We start from the raw sequence: 9,932 nt of genomic DNA, 5'->3' as shown, positions 1-9,932 counted from the left end.
CCTCACAACAACCCTGTGGGGTAGGTTAGGTAGAGAAGGGGAGATTTGGCCCGGTGTCACTCAGCCAGCAGAGTGAGAATACAAACCAGGGCTTCCCCACATCAATCTGCAACTCTGACCACTGTGCAGTGCTGCCTCTACTGATCTGTAATTTTCCAGAGGTGTTGTAATGTAATACTCAGTTTCTCAAACGAGTGTATGCCTGTCTGTTGGTCCACTTAGGAGTCTTGATCCTGGTTGTGTGGTGGGCTAGTTGTGGCAAATGGTAGGGAAGCTCAGTATTTCTGTATACAGTTGTAGGGGCTTTATTGCAATGTGGTACGGCCTGATATTATGTTCTTATTCCAGTGTGGGGTATGTGTGGGGCTTTCTACGTTTCTAAGCAGTGTGCTAAGAAGACAACTGTTCCTGGGGTTAGCCCAGCCCAGGGACATTGCTAGGGCGGTTCCCAGGCCTCCCTAAATTTCTGGGGAGCCCATCCCTAAATCCCACATGGGTCCACCTCCATAGATAGTGACCATGGCCTGTGATGTCACTAGCTCCTCCCTATGATGTCATGGGGTCCCAGTTCTTTTAATGACTTAGCAATGCCTCTGGCCCAGCCCCAGCCCCACCCCCCCGGGAAATTGGAAAGTCTATGGCCTTGACATCAGGTGCAATGCACAGCGGAGATCTTTTGCGGCAGTGTTTGAATCCGCCCCTTAGGACTGGCAGATGATGAGGCACCCCCTGCAGTTGACTGGCAGTGGATTAGGATTGGGCTTCTCCTGCGGCATCAGTCACCTGCGGAACTCACCATCACTGGATGCAGTGGTGGCCACTAGGTTAGGTCGGGTTAGAGACATTCAGCAAGCCCAACTGCGTGCACGCTCTCTCCGCATCAAAGCAAAGAATGGACACAGTTTCTGTGCACGGTTGCCAGCTCCAGGTTGGGAAATACCTGGAATTCAGGAGCCTCCACCACCTCCCGAGGGAGTCTGATCCACTCTGCCTGGAGGTTGGCAACCCCATAATTGGTGGGCGCGTGGGGGGGCACCAGAAGGTGGTCTCGCCTAGAGTGCAAAAAACCCTGTTGACTACTGGGAAATACCATTGCTTTGATCATGCAGACTTTTGTTGGCAGGGTGATGTCTCTACTTTTTATCATGCTGTTTAGGTTCGCCATCGCTTTCCTCCCAAGGAGCAGGCGTCTTTTAATTTCATGGCTGCTGTCACAGTCTGTGGTGATCTGGGATCCCAGGAACGTGAAGTCTGTCACTAGTTCCACGACTTCCCCTTCTATTTGCCAAGGAGTGATGGGGCTGGATGCCATGATCTTAGTTTTTTTTAATGTTGAGCTTCAAGCCCACTTTTGCGCTCTCCTCTTTTACCCTGAGCAAATTAGGTGTATACGCCTGTAATTGCTGTGTATGGCATACATTGCTTAAGGCATACAAACGGCTAGCACAATTCCCAGGTCTGACTCAGTAGCTCATTAACACACATCTTCCCATGTTTGTTCTGTGAGTCTGAACCAAACGTGAGAAGTTTAGAATGTAATCCTTAAACTCCACAATTGAAAGTCCAACGGTACCTCAAATGGACTGCAGGCTTTCGATCATTTTAGATTAAGCTACCCAGGGGTCTTGTTGTAGAAAAAGAGCTGCCGGAGCTCATTAGCATAACTCATTAGCATAACTTATTTGCATATGCCACGCCCCCTGACATCACCGGAAGTGACAGAAGGCCACACCCCCTGACATCACCGGAAGTGTGTCAGAAGGCCCGGCTACTTACTCTCCTGCTTCATCCTCATTCCCAAACGGAATGAGGATCGAAGCAGAGGGCGGGGTAAAGAAGGGGGCGGGGCTTCACCACGTGACTGCCCCGCCCCCTAGAGGTTCTCTTCCGGAGCTCCGTACCTGAGAGCTCCCCCCCGACTAGAGCCCTGAAGCTACCGTATTTGATACTTGTGGTCCAAGTTGCTGCCAGCAGATTTCACATACACAAAAGATTACAATCTGGTACCTGGTATTCCCAGTACTAATGTATGGCTGCGAGAGTTAGACCATAAGGAAGGTTGCGCGCCGAAGAATAGATGCTTTCGAATTATGGTGCTGGAGAAGACAGTCCCTTCGACTGCAAGGAGATCAAATCAGCCGGTCCTAAAAAAAATCAACCCTGACTGTTCCCTGGAAGGCCAGAGACTGAAGCTGAAGCTCAAATACTTTGGCCACCAAATGAGAAGGGATCATTCACTGGGGAAGACCCTGATGCTGGGAAAGATTGAAGGTAAAAGAAGAAGGGGTTGGCAAAGGATGAGATAATAGAATCATAGAGTTGGAAGGGATCTCCAGGGTCATCTATTCCAACCCCCACTATGGTTAGTGTTATTGATGCAATGAACATGAAATTAAGCAAACTCCAGAGGACGGCAGAGGACAGGAGGGCCTGGCGTGATGTGGTCCACGGGGTCACGAAGAGTCGGACTCAAGTGTGCGACTGACCAACAACAACCTGGTGGAACGAGCTCCCAGAGGAGATCAGGGCTCTGTGGGACCTAGCACAGTTCCGCAGGGCCTGCAAGACGGAGCTCTTCCGCCAGGCTTTTGAATAGGAGCCGCCACCACTAGTGTACCACCATAGCACTAGTTTACCATCTATCCCCCATATACGGACATCAGGATGGGGGCACGCACATCTAGGCTCCATAATTGCTGCACTATGGGTGAGAATGGGATGGTTAGGGGACAGCCATCTCGTTTTTAGAAATTGTAATTTGGAGATTGGAAATTAACTGAGAGGAGCACCAAAATCTGTTTTAATGGGGTTGTAATTTAATATTTTGTATTGTTCTATTGTTTTATTCGGCAATATGCCCTGTAAGCCGCCCTGAGCCTCCGGGGAGGGCGGGATAGAAATGTGAATAATAAATAAATAAATAAATAAAATATGTATCTGAAATTCACTTTGATTTTAGTAACCCTGGTTTTGAAGAGTGGCTACAATGGCGACCTGACCCTGCCATAGGTCTCGTATAGCGAGTATGTTTAGGATTGCCACTTTGGGGTGGCAGTTAGACCTTCCCCTCCGCTTCATTCAACAGTAATACTTAGTACTTTATAAAAGTATTTAGTAAAGGGCCTTGAATACAATAATGATATTTTATACCTGGCAGGAGTATTAAAAACTGCTGTCTCTGAGGCAGGGGTATAGGGTTCCCAGGTCCCCTTGGCCACTGGTGGGGGGTGAGGGGGAGGGTTGCCACATCCAGGTTAAGAAGCTCCTGGAGATTTGGGGGTAGAGCCTGGGGAGGACAGGGACCTCAGTGGGGCACAATGCCGTAGAGCCCACCGTCCAAAGCATCCCTTTTCTCCAGGGGAACCGATCTCTGTAGTCTGGAGATGAGCCGTAATTCCGGGGGATCCCCAGCAGTATTCCCTCTAAGCTGAGTTAGTGTGAGCCAGCTCACAGTTTTTTTAGCCTCCGGCTCACACATTTTCGTCTCAGCTCAGGAAGGAGGGCTCCAGAGCAAACTAATTTATGCAGTAGCCGAATCGCTCACTCACCACTTTAATGCCAGTTGCTCACCAAGTAGAATTTTTGCCCACAAGACTCCACTGCTTAGAGGGAGCATTGATCCCCAGGTCTCAGCTGGACGTTGGCACCCATAACATAGTGTGATAGTTTTATGGATTAACAATTTATCAACGGATCTAAAAATGCCTATTAATATATGAGCACAGTCTAAAAACCAAAAGGGTTTAACTGTATCGTCGTTATCAAAGTTTTCGGCATATATGCTATATTATTGTTGTATTCAACTTCTTTATTGTTATCCAGATATATTTCTGATGAGGAAATGAGCTGCATTTCCGTTACAAATATGCAGGATTGGATCAAAGGGCCAGTTACTGGCAACGGACAGCTCTGAAGGAAAGTTGCGTTTGACGTTGTCTGTGCTTACATAAGTCTGCCAGCCTGTGTAATAAGAATCCAATTAACGTAGTGCTTAGTTTAGCCACTCACTTCCAAAGATAGAGCAGACGTATCTTAGTCTTAAAGTGGAAATTTTCCTTAGCATTATGAGGTGGCACTTCAAGAATGGTAAATACTTTTTCCTTTGCGTAGGACGGAGACTGGTGTTAGTTCTGAGTTCTTAAGGGGTCAAACAGAGTCAGGATTTCAACTTGAATGCAGTCGAAAGGAACCTCAGGGATTGTACAAGGATTCTGCTAGATCGCACTGCAGTGTTTTCTCTGCCGCTGGGTATTGGAGCAGAGGAGTTGGTTGTAATTAAAATTTGGATTTACATATTTTTCTGTTCCAAGGTGCTCAGAGGGGGTCATTTACAAAATCCTGTTAATGAAGTTTATTCCTCTGTTGGTCCCATGATTCTTCCATGCCTTGAGGTGTCATAATGGCATTGGTTCAAGGAAATCATTGGCCCAAGTTCAGCTGAATTTAGAATTCTGAGTTATAACGTAATTAGATTTGTTTGGGGACCTTATTGTTATACTGCTTTACAGCCTGCTTTCCTTCCTCAGCCTCGAGGTGGCAGCTTACAGTGTGCACCTTTATAGATATGCATAAAGATAGGTTCAGGTGGGTAGCTGTGTTGGTATGAAGCAGTAGAACAAAGTTTGAGTTCAGTGCCACCTTTAAGACCAGCAAAGTTTAATTCTGGGTATAAGCTTTCCTGTGCATGTGCACTTCTTCAGATACATTGGAACAGAGTTCCACAACTGTTACATATAGGTGGGGGGGTTTACTTGCCAGGAAGGGCTAAGTTAGAGTCAAGAGGCATAAGTAACTCCGCGATAAGTATAGCTAAGATTGGATTAAAGCAGATATTCACAAAGTCTGTCTTGAGAGCCAGCTTGGTGTAGTGCTTAGGAGCACGGACTCTAATCTGGGAGAACCAGGTTTGATTCCCCACTCCTCCACATGCAGCTGCTGGGTAACCTTGGGTCAGTCACAAGATCTCTCCAACCTGTTCTCTGATGAGCAGTTCTGGAGAGAGCTCTTTCAGCCCCACCTACCTCACAGGGTGCCTGTTGTGGGGAGGGGAAGGGAAAGGAGATTTTAAGCTGCTCTGAGACTCCTTTGGGTAGTGAAAGGTGGGGTATAAATTCAATCTCTTCCTCTTCTTCTTTTTCTTCTTCTTCTGCTCCTGCTTAGGGGTACCATATTTTGAACAGCCAAAAGGAGGACATGTTTCCGGACTGACTACTTCAAACGTGATCACTATGACAAGTCTCATTTTAAATACCCCTGTGATAATTGCTGACCTAGAAATATTCCTAACCTTAGGATTATCAAATGTTCTCTTCTTAGAGGATATGTCCTCTTTTTTCTTTGTGTCTGTCCTCTTTTGGGCCATTAAAAAAAAACCTGATGAAAATGTCTTCTTTTGGGGTTGGAAGGTTAGAAATATTCCTTGTTGGTAGCAATTATCACAGCTTAAATAGTAGGGATATTTAAAATGAGATATGTCATAGTGATACGTTGTTTGAAGTAGTCAGTCAGGAAATATGTCCCCCTTTTTTTGCTTTTCAAATTATGGTAACCCTACCTAACCTAAGGCGTTCCGTGTGCCTTGGTGTTTAGTCATGCTGGCCACATTACCACGGAAACGTCTTCGGACAGCGCTGGCTCTTCGGCTTTGAAACGGAGATGAGCACCGCAATCCTAGAGTCGGATTCGACTGGCTTTCGAGCAAGGGGGACCTTTACCTAACCTTCCAACCCAAAAAAAGAGGAAATTTTCATCAGTTTTTTTAAAAAGAGCCCAAGAGAGGATGGACAGACACCTCAAAAAGATGACACAGCCTTTAAAAAGAGGACATCTAGTCACCCTACTTGCGATGTTTATAGGCTGGCATCAAATGGCAGCTTTCCTATGGATTCCCACTGGAATATTTTTCTTTCTGGGTTTTAAATGATTTGTCTCTTTCCCCCACTGAAACTGGGCTTGCCATAAGACAGCGAAATTGCAAGTTGCAATAGCAAGCGAAAGCAGCCGGCTTGGGTGGTTTTCACACAGCAAAGTGGGTTTGCGACAGAGTCCCAGCAGCAGCGGAACTGAGGCCTATGAGCAGAAAAGAGCAAGAGTCCCGTTAGCACCTTAAATAATTTGTTGGCAGAGGATGAGCTGTCATGAGTCACAGGCTCACTTCTTCAGGTGTCTTCAGGTACATAAGAACATAAGAGAAGCCAATGTTGGATCAGGCCAATGGCCCATCCAGTCCAACACTGGGTCACACAGTGGCCAAAAATACCAGGTGCCATCAGGAGGTCCAGCAGTGGGGTCAGGACACTAGGAGCCCTCCTACTGTTTCCCCCTCCCCCAAGAACCAAGAATACAGAGCATCGCTTGCCCCAGACTGAGAGTTCCTATCTATACCTTGTGTCTAATAGCCACTGATGGACCTCTGCTCCATATCTTTATCCAATTTCCTCTTGAAGCCGTCCATGCTTGTAGCTGCCACCACCTCCTGGGGCAGTGAATTCCATGTGTTCATCACTCTTTGGGTGAAGACAGACTTCCTTTTATCTGTTCTAACCCGACTGCTCAGCAATTTCATGGAGTGCCCACAAGGAGTTCTTGTATTGTGAGAAAGGGAGAAAAGGACTTCTTTCTCGACCTGCTCTATCCCATGCAGAATCTTATAAACCTCGATCATGTCACCCTCTCGGCCGTTGTTTCTCCAAGCTAAAGAGCCCCAAGCGCTTTAACCTGTCTTCCTAGGGAAAGTGTTCCAGCCCTCTTATCATTCCAGTTGCCCTTTTCTGCACTTTCCCCCCAATGCTATATCCATTTTGAAGGCATCTGAAGAAGTGACAGCTCCTCCCCTGCCACATATTTTGTTAGTCTTTCAGGTGCTCCTGGACTCTTTGCTCTTAGCTACAGACAGGCCAACATGGCTACCCATTTTGATATGAGGGGCGAAAGCCGCCTTGGTGTAGCCGGCGGAACTGCCTGCCTCAGGGCCGCATTGTTGGTGGGCACTGTTGCCTTTGCAGGGCCCCTCCCGCCGTAATGACATCAATATTAAAATTTATTTTTGATATCACTTTAAGCAGGAAGACTTTTTTTTTTTGGGGGGGGGCAAAATGTACTGGATTTTCATAGGCCCTGCTGTGAGAAAAATTTTAAAACCTTTTCTTCGACCCTAAAGGTTCATTTTTTTCGTCTGATTTTTAAAGAAATTAAAACATTTTTGTGGGCCACTAAAAGTACTGTACTGTGGTTGGTGGTGGTGGGGGGGGAGAAACCCCGCCTGCCGGTTTCGTTTCTCTGGCGGGGGCACCACTGAACACTTTTCCTCCCTCACAGCTCTTTTAAACGGGGAGGGAGTAAATGACGTGCCTTGCGGCCAATCGGGCGTTCGCTCGCTCTTACGCAACTCCGGGCGGGGGCGGGGCTCTCCCCTCCCCTCCCCGCGGCTGGTCTTGTGACTGCGCGCGGCCCCGCGGCCAGGGCGCGCGAGGTGGAGTGTAAAAAAAAAAAAAAGAATCACGTGCCTCAGGAAGGCGGGAGGGGGAGGAGTGCCAGAGGGGTGTGGAAGGAGGGCGGGCTCCGGGCGGTGACGTCAGCGCCGAGCGGCGCGTCGATGGGCTGAGCCGGCCCGGCAGTGGCGAGGCTCCGCCCACCGCGCGGGTAAGCCCCTCCCCCAGCCCCCCCTCCCGCGGAGCCCCTCCGGCAGCGGAAGGGTTAAGGGGGGGCGGGCAGGCAGGGAGGCAAGCGCTCATGGGCTCTTCCCCGGCCCCGGGAGTTCAACAGGTGCAGTTTCTTCCCGTGTTGGGATGGGCAGGCAGTCCTGGTAGTTCAACTGGTGCAGTTTCTCCCCTAAGTGGGGAGGGCCAGGCAGACTCTGATGGCCTCTGTGCTTTTCCCTGGTCCCAGAAGTTCAACAGATCTAGTTTCTCCCCCTGTTCGGGAGGGGCAGGAAGACTCTGATGGGGTCTTCCCCAGTCCCAGAAGTTCAACAGGTGCAGTTTCTCCCCCTGGTGGGGAGGGGAAGGCAGACTCCGAGGGGCTCTTCTTGGTCTCAACATTTCAACAGGTGCAGTTTTTCCCCCTGGTGGGGAGGGGCAGGAAGACTTTGATGGCCTCTTCTCCAGCCCCAGAAGTTCAACAGGTGCAGTTTCTCCCCTAAGTGGGGAGGGGCAGGCAGACTCCAAGGGGCTCTTGGTCCCAGGAGTTAAATAGGTGCAGTTTCTCCCCCTGGTGGGGAGGGATGGGCTGTTCCCCATCCCAAGAGTTCAACAGGTGCAGTTTCTCCCCCTTTATTGCTCCTCTTCTGCATTGGGTGAAGCCTTGCCTGTTCAGCTTCTCTGTGGATATTAAAGGAAGGGCCTAGGGGAATCTTGTCCTATAGGGGCAGAACCCCGATTGGTTTTGTGACCATCCTCATCTTGGGGGGTGGGGATTGGCGGCGACACAGGAAGTCCCGAAGGGAAATTATCGTTTTTGTAGTCGAGCCAGAATTGGGTATTTCTCTACTCTCTACCAAGTGTGCGTTTGACAGATAAATGTCAATGGTAAAACATCCAAAGAGCTGAAAAAGCCTATGTCTGTGGGCACATCTTTAAATTATTTTTCAAGGGCCTTTATGTGTGTGTATTGTTAGTAATGGTGGAAGAAAACTGTAGAAACCGTTTGGTTTTTGTTACCGCCCTCTAGCAGGGTGACCCAGAGAGGATTTGTTAACCTCAGGCCCTGTTCACACGGCGAATTTGCTGCAGGAGAGCCACGGGTGGTGGGCGGATTATCCATGCACGATCACACCCCAACATCTGGGAAGTGGAGCACACCCGTGGCTTACCGCCGAAAACGCACGATAAAAAAGTAGTACCGCCAAAGTACTGGCAAATGGTTTGGCACGGGATGGCTCCGGATGCCCGTGGTGTGATCGCGTTGGCGAGCGGCTTTCCCTCCGGCCCCTCGTTTACACACCGGCTCCGAGGGAAGGACCCGTGGAGTGCTGCCGGCACGTCTGATCATATAATCGCAGATCAAACTGCGCCGGGGCAATTTGCCATGCCTCCCCCCCCAAAAAGCCGGCCCGTGTTACCGGGGCCTCAGTAGACTTTCCTGCCGCTCTTCTTTGCTATGCCAAGTACTTGTCTTTTTTAATCCTGTTCAAGAATCTCCGTGGCTGCAGTCTTGTTACCGGAACAAAACGGTGTGTGTGTGTGTGTGTACTGTTTTGCCGAGGTTTTGCCTTTTTGTGAATGTGTCCGTGGCAGTGAGCGTAGCCAAAGCTACAGAGAGGAATAATGTTACATCTGGTGAATCTCAACCGGAGCGCGGTTTCTTCTTTCCCCCCTTCCTCCTGACCCTTTCAGCAGTCAAGGGACAGCTCCCTCTGCTTAAAGCCCTGAGGACACGTGCCCTGTGTCATGTGCCATCTGAGTCCAATTCTCAAGGGGTATTCCAGGCAGCGTGCCTGGTCAGACCTTGGCCCCTGCCAGTTCTCAAGGTTTCAAACCTCTGATATGTTCTGGCAAGGGAAGGCATGAATGTAGAGGCTTTCTTACGCAGAGAGTGATTCAAATGTGGGATTTGCTGCCAGGGGATGTCGTGGGGGCCACCGGAATGAACAGCTTTCAAAGGGGATTCGATAGATTCATGGAGGAGACGTCTGTCAGTGGCTACTAGCTGTGGTGGCCGAGGGGAACCTCCACATCCAGAGGCACTAATCTTCTGAATCCCAGAGCCAGGGGCAACATCAGGGCCTCTCTGCCCTGTTGTTGGCCCTCCAGAGGAGCTGGTTGGCCCCTGTGTGAGACAGGATGCTGGACTAGATGGACCTTCACTGTTCTGATCTAGCAGGGCTCTTCTGATGTTCTTCTCAGGGGAAGGCCTTGGCCTCTGCCCTGTTGTTGGCCCTCCAGAGGAGCTGGTTGGCCCCTGTGTGAGACAGGATGCTGGACTAGATGGACCCT

Source organism: Gekko japonicus, unplaced genomic scaffold (genome assembly GCF_001447785.1).
Source record: "Gekko japonicus isolate JY-2015 unplaced genomic scaffold, Gekko_japonicus_V1.1 scaffold2056, whole genome shotgun sequence".
NCBI classification, from domain to species: Eukaryota; Metazoa; Chordata; class Lepidosauria; order Squamata; family Gekkonidae; genus Gekko; species Gekko japonicus.
This window is presented reverse-complemented; position numbering follows the sequence as displayed.